A 15,327-nucleotide genomic window follows, 5' to 3' on the forward strand; every position below is an offset into this window, starting at 1 on the left:
GGCTGAGGAACGAGGTGTTTTTTATTTTTGGTCTCAGGAACGCAGAGTCGTTCTCTTCTGCAACACTGCCTGCTGGTCATTCAATATATTCTGCAGATGAAAGGCTGATGAACAAGTTTTTTTTTTTTTTTTGGTCTCAGTAATGCACGGAAATTCTCTTCTGCACACTGCCTCTGCTGGTCACTCAATATATTCTGCAGATGAAAGGCTGAGGAACGAGGTTTTTTGGTCTCAGCAACGAAGGGAAATTCTCTTCTGCCCACTGCCTCTGCTGGTCACAATATAGTGTGCAGATGAAAGGCTGAGTAACAAGGTTTTTTTTGTTTTGTTTTTGGTCTCAGCAACGAAGGAAAATTCTCTTCTGCACACTGCCTCTGCTGGTCACTCAATATATTCTGCAGATGAAAGGCTGAGGAACGAGGTTTTTTTTTTTTTTGGTCTCAGGAACGCAGAGTCATTCTCTTCTGCAACACTGCCTGCTGGTCATTCAATATATTCTGCAGATGAAAGGCTGATGAACAAGTTTTTTTTTTTTTTTTTGGTCTCAGTAATGCACGGAAATTCTCTTCTGCACACTGCCTCTGCTGGTCACTCAATATATTCTGCAGATGAAAGGCTGAGGAACGAGGTTTTTTTTTTTTGGGTCTCAGCAACGCAGGGAAAATTCTCTTCTGCAAACTGCCTCAATATATTCTGCAGATGAAAGGCTGAGGAACGAGGTTCTTTTTTTTTTTTTGGTCTCAACAATGCAGGGAAATTCTCTTCTGCACACTGCCTCTGCTGGTCACTCAATATATTCTGCAGATGAAAGGCTGAGGAACGAGGTTCTTTTGGTTTTTTTTTGGTCTCAGCAGCACATGGAAACTTGCTTCTGCACACTGCCTCTGCTGGTCATTCTATATATTCTGCAGATGGAAAAGTCCACTGTTAGTCAATTTTTAGAACTTGAATATTTCCAAATTAATGTAACAACAAAAAACAGATCTTTATAAAGCATTGATAATTAATACTATGGAGTCTGTAATATTGTGAAAATCCACAGATCATTAAGAATTCTAAACTCAATTTTATTTTCCACCTAGCATACTCTCAATCCTAGGTCTTATTTGCTACCCCTCTCGAGACAACTCTAGCACCTATATTAGGACGTAGATAAAAAGATCTCATGGCCAGTCGAGTGACAGCATACCCTTCTCACTGAAAATCTTTTAGGTTATGGTACGCCACTAGCAAATAAGTTATCTGATAAGTTGAGGTAGGAAGGTTTATGCTACGGTTAGTGGGAATAATAAAAACTATGAATAACAGATTCTAACATCTTCGTTTTTGCACATCCCTATCAGCTAACCTATAGAGAACTCAAGAATATTGGGATCGATCACACCTTCAAACAAATGTAGGAGCCTCAAATAATGCCCTAGTTTCTTTCATCTCAGAATGTTAATCTTCAGTTGGGCATCCTGTCTGGCCTGCTACCCATTTCAATACCATGATAAATATATTCCATTGTATGCTAGGCAATTGATTGTCCCTCATGTCAGATGACATCCTCCTGTAGCTTTATCGTGTTAGGGCACCACTTGACAAAGCGACCAGGGGGACGATTACGAAGGAGGATGAGACCTCAGCAATTACGCTCAATATATCTATCTAAAATAAACACTGCAAGGCAATTAGTAGGAGGTGTAATGGCAACGTCCTTTGCACCACTGAAAGCATTGGGCTCCTTTTGAAAGTTGGCTGGAGTTACAAGAACACAAGGTATCCTAAACAGAAATACATCTCTTGTACCAGAGTAACATGCAAAGTGCAGGGAACCACGTTAAATGAGCTTCCCTACATGTGAAACTAAGTCAATCGCTGTAACTTAAGAAAACTCATTCCAGCCTCAAAGAAAGTAATTTCCCCAGAGGAAATACTGCTAGCACAAGTCTCAAAAGAAAGTTTTCTTAGCCTTGTAGACATTCAAAGTGTTTGATAAACTATCATGACAATCATAGCGTCATACACATTGCTACAGTCTTCACAAATTCAATTTATACTGAAGACCCTACTAAAAGGTACTGAAAACCGTCAGATGCGATGAACTTCTTTTAATGACAAGCAAACTGAGTAAATCAGAGTTTGACTTACCATATAAATGGAAAACGGAGTAAAGAATGCTGATGGAGTTTTTTTTTTTTGGTCTCAGGAACGCAGTCATTCTCTTCTGCAACACTGCCTGCTGGTCATTCAATATATTCTGCAGATGAAAGGCTGATGAACAAGTTTTTTTTTTTTTTTGGTCTCAGTAATGCACGGAAATTCTCTTCTGCACACTGCCTCTGATGGAGTTTTTTTTTATTTCGTCTCAGGAACGCAGAGTCATTCTCTTCTGCAACACTGCCTCTGCTGGTCACTCAATATATTCTGCAGATGAAAGGCTGAGGAACGAGGTGGTTTTTTTTTTGGTCTCAGGAACGCAGAGTCGTTCTCTTCTGCAACACTGCCTGCTGGTCATTCAATATATTCTGCAGATGAAAGGCTGATGAACAAGTTTTTTTTTTTTTTTTGGTCTCAGTAATGCACGGAAATTCTCTTCTGCACACTGCCTCTGCTGGTCACTCAATATATTCTGCAGATGAAAGGCTGAGGAACGAGGTTTTTTTTTTTGGGTCTCAGCAACGCAGGGAAATTCTCTTCTGCAAACTGCCTCAATATATTCTTTAGATGAAAGGCTGAGGAACGAGGTTCTTTTTTTTTTTTTTTGGTCTCAACAATGCAGGGAAATTATCGTCTGCAAACTGCCTCTGCAGGTCACTAAATATATTCTGCAGATGAAAGGCTGAGGAACGAGGTTTTTTGGTCTCAGCAACGAAGGGAAATTCTCTTCTGCCCACTGCCTCTGCTGGACACAATATAATGTGCAGATGAAAGGCTGAGTAACAAGGTTTTTTTTGTTTTGTTTTTGGTCTCAGCAACGAAGGAAAATTCTCTTCTGCACACTGCCTCTGCTGGTCACTCAATATATTCTGCAGATGAAAGGCTGAGGAACGATGTTTTTTTTTTTTTGGTCTCAGGAACGCAGAGTCATTCTCTTCTGCAACACTGCCTGCTGGTCATTCAATATATTCTGCAGATGAAAGGCTGATGAACAAGTTTTTTTTTTTTTTTTTGGTCTCAGTAATGCACGGAAATTCTCTTCTGCACACTGCCTCTGCTGGTCACTCAATATATTCTGCAGATGAAAGGCTGAGGAACGAGGTTTTTTTTTTTGGGTCTCAGCAACGCAGGGAAAATTCTCTTCTGCAAACTGCCTCAATATATTCTGCAGATGAAAGGCTGAGGAACGAGGTTCTTTTTTTTTTTTTGGTCTCAACAATGCAGGGAAATTCTCTTCTGCACACTGCCTCTGCTGGTCACTCAATATATTCTGCAGATGAAAGGCTGAGGAACGAGGTTCTTTTGTTTTTTTTTGGTCTCAGCAGCACATGGAAACTTGCTTCTGCACACTGCCTCTGCTGGTCATTCTATATATTCTGCAGATGGAAAAGTCCACTGTTAGTCAATTTTTAGAACTTGAATATTTCCAAAGTAATGTAACAACAAAAAACAGATCTTTATAAAGCATTGATAATTAATACTATGGAGTCTGTAATATTGTGAAAATCCACAGATCATTAAGAATTCTAAACTCAATTTTATTTTCCACCTAGCATACTCTCAATCCTAGGTCTTATTTGCTACCCCTCTCGAGACAACTCTAGCACCTATATTAGGACGTAGATAAAAAGATCTCATGGCCAGTCGAGTGACAGCATACCCTTCTCACTGAAAATCTTTTAGGTTATGGTACACCACTAGCAAATAAGTTATCTGATAAGTTGAGGTAGGAAGGTTTATGCTACGGTTAGTGGGAATAATAAAAACTATGAATAACAGATTCTAACATCTTCGTTTTTGCACATCCCTATCAGCTAACCTATAGAGAACTCAAGAATATTGGGATCGATCACACCTTCAAACAAATGTAGGAGCCTCAAATAATGCCCTAGTTTCTTTCATCTCAGAATGTTAATCTTCAGTTGGGCATCCTGTCTGGCCTGCTACCCATTTCAATACCATGATAAATATATTCCATTGTATGCTAGGCAATTGATTGTCCCTCATGTCAGATGACATCCTCCTGTAGCTTTATCGTGTTAGGGCACCACTTGACAAAGCGACCAGGGGGACGATTGCGAAGGAGGATGAGACCTCAGCAATTACGCTCAATATATCTATCCAAAATAAACACTGCAAGGCAAGTAGTAGGAGGTGTAATGGCAACGTCCTTTGCACCACTGAAAGCATTGGGCTCCTTTTGAAAGTTGGCTGGAGTTACAAGAACACAAGGTATCCTAAACAGAAATACATCTCTTGTACCAGAGTAACATGCAAAGTGCAGGGAACCACGTTAAATGAGCTTCCCTACATGTGAAACTAAGTCAATCGCTGTAACTTAAGAAAACTCATTCCAGCCTCAAAGAAAGTAATTTCCCCAGAGGAAATACTGCTAGCACAAGTCTCAAAAGAAAGTTTTCTTAGCCTTGTAGACATTCAAAGTGTTTGATAAACTATCATGACAATCATAGCGTCATACACATTGCTACAGTCTTCACAAATTCAATTTATACTGAAGACCCTACTAAAAGGTACTGAAAACCGTCAGATGCGATGAACTTCTTTTAATGACAAGCAAACTGAGTAAATCAGAGTTTGACTTACCATATAAATTGAAAACGGAGTAAAGAATGCTGATGGAGTTTTTTTTAATTTTGTCTCAGGAACGCAGAGTCATTCTCTTCTGCAACACTGCCTCTGCTGGTCACTCAATATATTCTGCAGATGAAAGGCTGAGGAACGAGGTTCTTTCTTTTTTTTTTTGGTCTCAGCAATGCAGGGAAATTCTCGTCTGCAAACTGCCTCTGCTGGTCACTCAATATATTCTGCAGATGAAAGGCTGAGGAACGAGGTTTTTTGGTCTCAGCAACGCAGGGAAATTCTCTTCTGCCCACTGCCTCTGCTGGTCACAATATAGTGTGCAGATGAAAGGCTGAGTAACAAGGTTTTTTTTGTTTTGTTTTTGGTCTCAGCAACGAAGGAAAATTCTCTTCTGCACACTGCCTCTGCTGGTCACTCAATATATTCTGCAGATGAAAGGCTGAGGAACGAGGTTTTTTTTTTTTTGGTCTCAGGAACGCAGAGTCATTCTCTTCTGCAACACTGCCTGCTGGTCATTCAATATATTCTGCAGATGAAAGGCTGATGAACAAGTTTTTTTTTTTTTTGGTCTCAGTAATGCACGGAAATTCTCTTCTGCACACTGCCTCTGCTGGTCACTCAATATATTCTGCAGATGAAAGGCTGAGGAACGAGGTTTTTTTTTTTGGGTCTCAGCAACGCAGGGAAATTCTCTTCTGCAAACTGCCTCAATATATTCTGCAGATGAAAGGCTGAGGAACGAGGTTCTTTTTTTTTTTTTTTGGTCTCAACAATGCAGGGAAATTCTCTTCTGCACACTGCCTCTGCTGGTCACTCAATATATTCTGCAGATGGAAAAGTCCACTGTTAGTCAATTTTTAGAACTTGAATATTTCCAAAGTAATGTAACAACAAAAAACAGATCTTTATAAAGCATTGATAATTAATACTATGGAGTCTGTAATATTGTGAAAATCCACAGATCACTAAGAATTCTAAACTCAATTTTATTTTCCACCTAGCATACTCTCAATCCTAGGTCTTATTTGCTACCCCTCTCGAGACAACTCTAGCACCTATATTAGGACGTAGATAAAAAGATCTCATGGCCAGTCGAGTGACAGCATACCCTTCTCACTGAAAATCTTTTAGGTTATGGTACACCACTAGCAAATAAGTTATCTGATAAGTTGAGGTAGGAAGGTTTATGCTACGGTTAGTGGGAATAATAAAAACTATGAATAACAGATTCTAACATCTTCGTTTTTGCACATCCCTATCAGATAACCTATAGAGAACTCAAGAATATTATGATCGATCACACCTTCAAACAAATGTAGGAGCCTCAAATAATGCCCTAGTTTCTTTCATCTCAGAATGTTAATCTTCAGTTGGGCATCCTGTCTGGCCTGCTACCCATTTCAATACCATGATAAATATATTCCATTGTATGCTAGGCAATTGATTGTCCCCCATGTCAGATGACATCCTCCTGTAGCTTTATCGTGTTAGCGCACCACTTGACAAAGCGACCAGGGGGACGATTACGAAGGAGGATGAGACCTCAGCAATTACGCTCAATATATCTATCTAAAATAAACACTGCAAGGCAAGTAGTAGGAGGTGTAATGGCAACGTCCTTTGCACCACTGAAAGCATTGGGCTCCTTTTGAAAGTTGGCTGGAGTTACAAGAACACAAGGTATCCTAAACAGAAATACATCTCTTGTACCAGAGTAACATGCAAAGTGCAGGGAACCACGTTAAATGAGCTTCCCTACATGTGAAACTAAGTCAATCGCTCTAACTTATGAAAACTCATTCCAGCCTCAAAGAAAGTAATTTCCCCTGAGGAAATACTGCTAGCACAAGTCTCAAAAGAAAGTTTTCTCAGCCTTGCAGACATTCAAAGTGTTTGATAAACTATCATGACACTCATAGCATCATACACATTGCTACAGTCTACACAAATTCAATTTATACTGAAGACCCTACTAAAAGGTACTGAAAACCGTCAGATGCGACGAACTTATTTTAATGACAAGCAAACTGAGTAAATCATAGTTTGACTTACCATATAAATTGAAAACGGAGTAAAGAATGCTGATGGAGTTTTTTTTTATTTCGTCTCAGGAACGCAGTCATTCTCTTCTGCAGCACTGCCTGCTGGTCATTCAATATATTCTGCAGATGAAAGGCTGATGAACAAGTTTTTTTTTTTTTTTGGTCTCAGTAATGCACGGAAATTCTCTTCTGCACACTGCCTCTGCTGGTCACTCAATATATTCTGCAGATGAAAGGCTGAGGAACGAGGTTTTCTTTTTGGGTCTCAGCAACGCAGGGAAATTCTCTTCTGCAAACTGCCTCAATATATTCTGCAGATGAAAGGCTGAGGAACGAGGTTCTTTTTTTTTTTTTTGGTCTCAGCAATGCAGGGAAATTCTCGTCTGCAAACTGCCTCTGCTGGTCACTCAATATATTCTGCAGATGAAAGGCTGAGGAACGAGGTTTTTTGGTCTCAGCAACGCAGGGAAATTCTCTTCTGCACACTGCCTCTGCTGGTCATTCTATATATTCTGCAGATGGAAAAGTCCACTGTTAGTCAATTTTTAGAACTTGAATATTTTCAAAGTAATGTAACAACAAAAAACAGATCTTTATAAAGCATTGATAATTAATACTATGGAGTCTGTAATATTGTGAAAATCCACAGATCATTAAGAATTCTAAACTCAATTTTATTTTCCACCTAGCATACTCTCAATCCTAGGTCTTATTTGCTACCCCTCTTGAGACAACTCTAGCACCTATATTAGGACGTAGATAAAAAGATCTCATGGCCAGTCGAGTGACAGCATACCCTTCTCACTGAAAATCTTTTAGGTTATGGTACACCACTAGCAAATAAGTTATCTGATAAGTTGAGGTAGGAAGGTTTATGCTACGGTTAGTGGGAATAATAAAAACTATGAATAACAGATTCTAACATCTTCGTTTTTGCACATCCCTATCAGATAACCTATAGAGAACTCAAGAATATTAGGATCGATCACACCTTCAAACAAATGTAGGAGCCTCAAATAATGCCCTAGTTTCTTTCATCTCAGAATGTGAATCTTCAGTTGGGCATCCTGTCTGGCCTGCTACCCATTTCAATACCATGATAAATATATTCCATTGTATGCTAGGCAATTGATTGTCCCTCATGTCAGATGACATCCTCCTGTAGCTTTATCGTGTTAGGGCACCACTTGACAAAGCGACCAGGGGGACGATTACGAAGGAGGATGAGACCTCAGCAATTACGCTCAATATATCTATCTAAAATAAACACTGCAAGGCAAGTAGTAGGAGGTGTAATGGCAACGTCCTTTGCACCACTGAAAGCATTGGGCTCCTTTTGAAAGTTGGCTGGAGTTACAAGAACACAAGGTATCCTAAACAGAAATGCATCTCTTGTACCAGAGTAACATGCAAAGTGCAGGGAACCACGTTAAATGAGCTTCCCTACATGTGAAACTAAGTCAATCGCTCTAACTTATGAAAACTCATTCCAGCCTCAAAGAAAGTAATTTCCCCTGAGGAAATACTGCTAGCACAAGTCTCAAACGAAAGTTCTCAGCCTTGCAGACATTCAAAGTGTTTGATAAACTATCATGACACTCATAGCGTCATACACATTGCTACAGTCTTCACAAATTCAATTTATACTGAAGACCCTACTAAAAGGTACTGAAAACCGTCAGATGCGATGAACTTCTTTTAATGACAAGCAAACTGAGTAAAGAAGAGTTTGACTTACCATATAAATTGAAAACGGAGTAAAGAATGCTGATGGAGTTTTTTTTTATTTTGTCTCAGGAACGCAGAGTCATTCTCTTCTGCAACACTGCCTCTGCTGGTCACTCAATATATTCTGCAGATGAAAGGCTGATGAACAAGTTTATTTTTTTTTTTTGGTCTCAGTAATGCACGGAAATTCTCTTCTGCACACTGCCTCTGCTGGTCACTCAATATATTCTGCAGATGAAAGGCTGAGGAACGAGGTTTTTTTTTTGGGTCTCAGCAACGCAGGGAAATTCTCTTCTGCAAACTGCCTCAATATATTCTTTAGATGAAAGGCTGAGGAACGAGGTTCTTTTTTTTTTTTTTGGTCTCAGCAATGCAGGGAAATTCTCGTCTGCAAACTGCCTCTGCTGGTCACTCAATATATTCTGCAGATGAAAGGCTTAGGAACGAGGTTTTTTGGTCTCAGCAACGCAGGGAAATTCTCTTCTGCCCACTGCCTCTGCTGGTCACAATATAGTGTGCAGATGAAAGGCTGAGTAACAAGGTTTTTTTTGTTTTGTTTTTGGTCTCAGCAACGAAGGAAAATTCTCTTCTGCACACTGCCTCTGCTGGTCACTCAATATATTCTGCAGATGAAAGGCTGAGGAACGAGGTTTTTTTTTTTTTTGGTCTCAGGAACGCAGAGTCATTCTCTTCTGCAACACTGCCTGCTGGTCATTCAATATATTCTGCAGATGAAAGGCTGATGAACAAGTTTTTTTTTTTTTTTGGTCTCAGTAATGCACGGAAATTCTCTTCTGCACACTGCCTCTGCTGGTCACTCAATATATTCTGCAGATGAAAGGCTGAGGAACGAGGTTTTTTTTTTTGGGTCTCAGCAACGCAGGGAAATTCTCTTCTGCAAACTGCCTCAATATATTCTGCAGATGAAAGGCTGAGGAACGAGGTTCTTTTTTTTTTTTGGTCTCAACAATGCAGGGAAATTCTCTTCTGCACACTGCCTCTGCTGGTCACTCAATATATTCTGCAGATGAAAGGCTGAGGAACGAGGTTCTTTTGTTTTTTTTTTTGGTCTCAGCAGCACATGGAAACTTGCTTCTGCACACTGCCTCTGCTGGTCATTCTATATATTCTGCAGATGGAAAAGTCCACTGTTAGTCAATTTTTAGAACTTGAATATTTCCAAAGTAATGTAACAACAAAAAACAGATCTTTATAAAGCATTGATAATTAATACTATGGAGTCTGTAATATTGTGAAAATCCACAGATCATTAAGAATTCTAAACTCAATTTTATTTTCCACCTAGCATACTCTCAATCCTATGTCTTATTTGCTACCCCTCTCGAGACAACTCTAGCACCTATATTAGGACGTAGATAAAAAGATCTCATGGCCAGTCGAGTGACAGCATACCCTTCTCACTGAAAATCTTTTAGGTTATGGTACACCACTAGCAAATAAGTTATCTGATAAGTTGAGGTAGGAAGGTTTATGCTACGGTTAGTGGGAATAATAAAAACTATGAATAACAGATTCTAACATCTTCGTTTTTGCACATCCCTATCAGCTAACCTATAGAGAACTCAAGAATGTTAGGATCGATCACACCTTCAAACAAATGTAGGAGCCTCAAATAATGCCCTAGTTTCTTTCATCTCAGAATGTTAATCTTCAGTTGGGCATCCTGTCTGGCCTGCTACCCATTTCAATACCATGATAAATATATTCCATTGTATGCTAGGCAATTGATTGTCCCTCATGTCAGATGACATCCTCCTGTAGCTTTATCGTGTTAGGGCACCACTTGACAAAGCGACCAGGGGACGATTACGAAGGAGAATGAGACCTCAGCAATTACGCGCAATATATCTATCTAAAATAAACACTGCAAGGCAAGTAGTAGGAGGTGTAATGGCAATGTCCTTTGCACCACTGAAAGCATTGGGCTCCTTTTGAAAGTTGGCTGGAGTTACAAGAACACAAGGTATCCTAAACAGAAATACATCTCTAGTACCAGAGTAACATGCAAAGTGCAGGGAACCACGTTAAATGAGCTTCCCTACATGTGAAACTAAGTCAATCGCTCTAACTTAAGAAAACTCATTCCAGCCTCAAAGAAAGTAATTTCCCCTGAGGAAATACTGCTAGCACAAGTCTCAAAAGAAAGTTTTCTTAGCCTTGTAGACATTCAAAGTGTTTGATAAACTATCATGACACTCATAGCGTCATACACATTGCTACAGTCTTCACAAATTCAATTTATACTAAAGACCCTACTAAAAGGTACTGAAAACCGTCAGATGCGATGAACTTCTTTTAATGACAAGCAAACGGAGTAAATCATAGTTTGACTTACCATATAAATTGAAAACGGAGTAAAGAATGCTGATGGAGTTTTTTTTTATTTCGTCTCAGGAACGCAGAGTCATTCTCTTCTGCAACACTGCCTCTGCTGGTCACTCAATATATTCTGCAGATGAAAGGCTGAGGAACGAGGTGTTTTTTTTTTTGGTCTCAGGAACGCAGAGTCATTCTCTTCTGCAACACTGCCTGCTGGTCATTCAATATATTCTGCAGATGAAAGGCTGATGAACAAGTTTTTTTTTTTTTTTTGGTCTCAGTAATGCACGGAAATTCTCTTCTGCACACTGCCTCTGATGGAGTTTTTTTTTATTTTGTCTCAGGAACGCAGTCATTCTCTTCTGCAACACTGCCTGCTGGTCATTCAATATATTCTGCAGATGAAAGGCTGATGAACAAGTTTTTTTTTTTTTTGGTCTCAGTAATGCACGGAAATTCTCTTCTGCACACTGCCTCTGCTGGTCACTCAATATATTCTGCATAAAAGGCTGAGGAACGAGGTTTTTTTTTTGGGTCTCAGCAACGCGGGGAAATTCTCTTCTGCAAACTGCCTCAATATATTCTGCAGATGAAAGGCTGAGGAACGAGGTTCTTTTTTTTTTTTTTTTGGTCTCAGCAATGCAGGGAAATTCTCGTCTGCAAACTGCCTCTGCTGGTCACTCAATATATTCTGCAGATGAAAGGCTTAGGAACGAGTTTTTTTGGTCTCAGCAACGCAGGGAAATTCTCTTCTGCCCACTGCCTCTGCTGGTCACAATATAGTGTGCAGATGAAAGGCTGAGTAACAAGGTTTTTTTTGTTTTGTTTTTGGTCTCAGCAACGAAGGAAAATTCTCTTCTGCACACTGCCTCTGCTGGTCACTCAATATATTCTGCAGATGAAAGGCTGAGGAACGAGGTTTTTTTTTTTTTGGACTCAGGAACGCAGAGTCATTCTCTTCTGCAACACTGCCTGCTGGTCATTCAATATATTCTGCAGATGAAAGGCTGATGAACAAGTTTTTTTTTTTTTTTTGGTCTCAGTAATGCACGGAAATTCTCTTCTGCACACTGCCTCTGCTGGTCACTCAATATATTCTGCAGATGAAAGGCTGAGGAACTAGGTTTTTTTTTTGGGTCTCAGCAATGCAGGGAAATTCTCTTCTGCAAACTGCCTCAATATATTCTGCAGATGAAAGGCTGAGGAACGAGGTTCTTTTTTTTTTTTTGGTCTCAACAATGCAGGGAAATTGTCTTCTGCACACTGCCTCTGCTGGTCACTCAATATATTCTGCAGATGAAAGGCTGAGGAACGAGGTTCTTTTGTTTTTTTTTTTGGTCTCAGCAGCACATGGAAACTTGCTTCTGCACACTGCCTCTGCTGGTCATTCTATATATTCTGCAGATGGAAAAGTCCACTGTTAGTCAATTTTTAGAACTTGAATATTTCCAAAGTAATGTAACAAAAAAAAACAGATCTTTATAAAGCATTGATAATTAATACTATGGAGTCTGTAATATTGTGAAAATCCACAGATCATTAAGAATTCTAAACTCAATTTTATTTTCCACCTAGCATACTCTCAATCCTATGTCTTATTTGCTACCCCTCTCGAGACAACTCTAGCACCTATATTAGGACGTAGATAAAAAGATCTCATGGCCAGTCGAGTGACAGCATACCCTTCTCACTGAAAATCTTTTAGGTTATGGTACACCACTAGCAAATAAGTTATCTGATAAGTTGAGGTAGGAAGGTTTATGCTACGGTTAGTGGGAATAATAAAAACTATGAATAACAGATTCTAACATCTTCGTTTTTGCACATCCCTATCAGCTAACCTATAGAGAACTCAAGAATGTTAGGATCGATCACACCTTCAAACAAATGTAGGAGCCTCAAATAATGCCCTAGTTTCTTTCATCTCAGAATGTTAATCTTCAGTTGGGCATCCTGTCTGGCCTGCTACCCATTTCAATACCATGATAAATATATTCCATTGTATGCTAGGCAATTGATTGTCCCTCATGTCAGATGACATCCTCCTGTAGCTTTATCGTGTTAGGGCACCACTTGACAAAGCGACCAGGGGACGATTACGAAGGAGAATGAGACCTCAGCAATTACGCGCAATATATCTATCTAAAATAAACACTGCAAGGCAAGTAGTAGGAGGTGTAATGGCAATGTCCTTTGCACCACTGAAAGCATTGGGCTCCTTTTGAAAGTTGGCTGGAGTTACAAGAACACAAGGTATCCTAAACAGAAATACATCTCTAGTACCAGAGTAACATGCAAAGTGCAGGGAACCACGTTAAATGAGCTTCCCTACATGTGAAACTAAGTCAATCGCTCTAACTTAAGAAAACTCATTCCAGCCTCAAAGAAAGTAATTTCCCCTGAGGAAATACTGCTAGCACAAGTCTCAAAAGAAAGTTTTCTTAGCCTTGTAGACATTCAAAGTGTTTGATAAACTATCATGACACTCATAGCGTCATACACATTGCTACAGTCTTCACAAATTCAATTTATACTGAAGACCCTACTAAAAGGTACTGAAAACCGTCAGATGCGATGAACTTCTTTTAATGACAAGCAAACGGAGTAAATCAGAGTTTGACTTACCATATAAATTGAAAACGGAGTAAAGAATGCTGATGGAGTTTTTTTTTATTTCGTCTCAGGAACGCAGAGTCATTCTCTTCTGCAACACTGCCTCTGCTGGTCACTCAATATATTCTGCAGATGAAAGGCTGAGGAACGAGGTGTTTTTTTTTTTTGGTCTCAGAAACGCAGAGTCATTCTCTTCTGCAACACTGCCTGCTGGTCATTCAATATATTCTGCAGATGAAAGGCTGATGAACAAGTTTTTTTTTTTTTTTTGGTCTCAGTAATGCACGGAAATTCTCTTCTGCACACTGCCTCTGCTGGTCACTCAATATATTCTGCAGATGAAAGGCTGAGGAACGAGGTTTTTTTTTTGGGTCTCAGCAACGCAGGGAAATTCTCTTCTGCAAACTGCCTCAATATATTCTGCAGATGAAAGGCTGAGGAACGAGGTTCTTTTTTTTTTTTTGGTCTCAGCAATGCAGGGAAATTCTCGTCTGCAAACTGCCTCTGCTGGTCACTCAATATATTCTGCAGATGAAAGGCTTAGGAACGAGATTTTTTGGTCTCAGCAACGCAGGGAAATTCTCTTCTGCCCACTGCCTCTGCTGGTCACAATATAGTGTGCAGATGAAAGGCTGAGTAACAAGGTTTTTTTTGTTTTGTTTTTGGTCTCAGCAACGAAGGAAAATTCTCTTCTGCACACTGCCTCTGCTGGTCACTCAATATATTCTGCAGATGAAAGGCTGAGGAACGAGGTGTTTTTTTTTTTTGGTCTCAGAAACGCAGAGTCATTCTCTTCTGCAACACTGCCTGCTGGTCATTCAATATATTCTGCAGATGAAAGGCTGATGAACAAGTGTTTTTTTTTTTTTTGGTCTCAGTAATGCACGGAAATTCTCTTCTGCACACTGCCTCTGCTGGTCACTCAATATATTCTGCAGATGAAAGGCTGAGGAACGAGGTTTTTTTTTTTGGGTCTCAGCAATGCAGGGAAATTCTCTTCTGCAAACTGCCTCAATATATTCTGCAGATGAAAGGCTGAGGAACGAGGTTCTTTTTTTTTTTTTGGTCTCAACAATGCAGGGAAATTCTCTTCTGCACACTGCCTCTGCTGGTCACTCAATATATTCTGCAGATGAAAGGCTGAGGAACGAGGTTCTTTTGTTTTTTTTTTTGGTCTCAGCAGCACATGGAAACTTGCTTCTGCACACTGCCTCTGCTGGTCATTCTATATATTCTGCAGATGGAAAAGTCCTCTGTTAGTCAATTTTTAGAACTTGAATATTTCCAAAGTAATGTAACAACAAAAAACAGATCTTTATAAAGCATTGATAATTAATACTATGGAGTCTGTAATATTGTGAAAATCCACAGATCATTAAGAATTCTAAACTCAATTTTATTTTCCACCTAGCATACTCTCAATCCTATGTCTTATTTGCTACCCCTCTCGAGACAACTCTAGCACCTATATTAGGACGTAGATAAAAAGATCTCATGGCCAGTCGAGTGACAGCATACCCTTCTCACTGAAAATCTTTTAGGTTATGGTATACCACTAGCAAATAAGTTATCTGATAAGTTGAGGTAGGAAGGTTTATGCTACGGTTAGTGGGAATAATAAAAACTATGAATAACAGATTCTAACATCTTCGTTTTTGCACATCCCTATCAGCTAACCTATAGAGAACTCAAGAATATTGGGATCGATCACACCTTCAAACAAATGTAGGAGCCTCAAATAATGCCCTAGTTTCTTTCATCTCAGAATGTTAATCTTCAGTTGGGCATCCTGTCTGGCCTGCTACCCATTTCAATACCATGATAAATATATTCCATTGTATGCTAGGCAATTGATTGTCCC

This window comes from Triturus cristatus, chromosome 10, assembly GCF_964204655.1.
Source record: "Triturus cristatus chromosome 10, aTriCri1.1, whole genome shotgun sequence".
NCBI classification, from domain to species: Eukaryota; Metazoa; Chordata; class Amphibia; order Caudata; family Salamandridae; genus Triturus; species Triturus cristatus.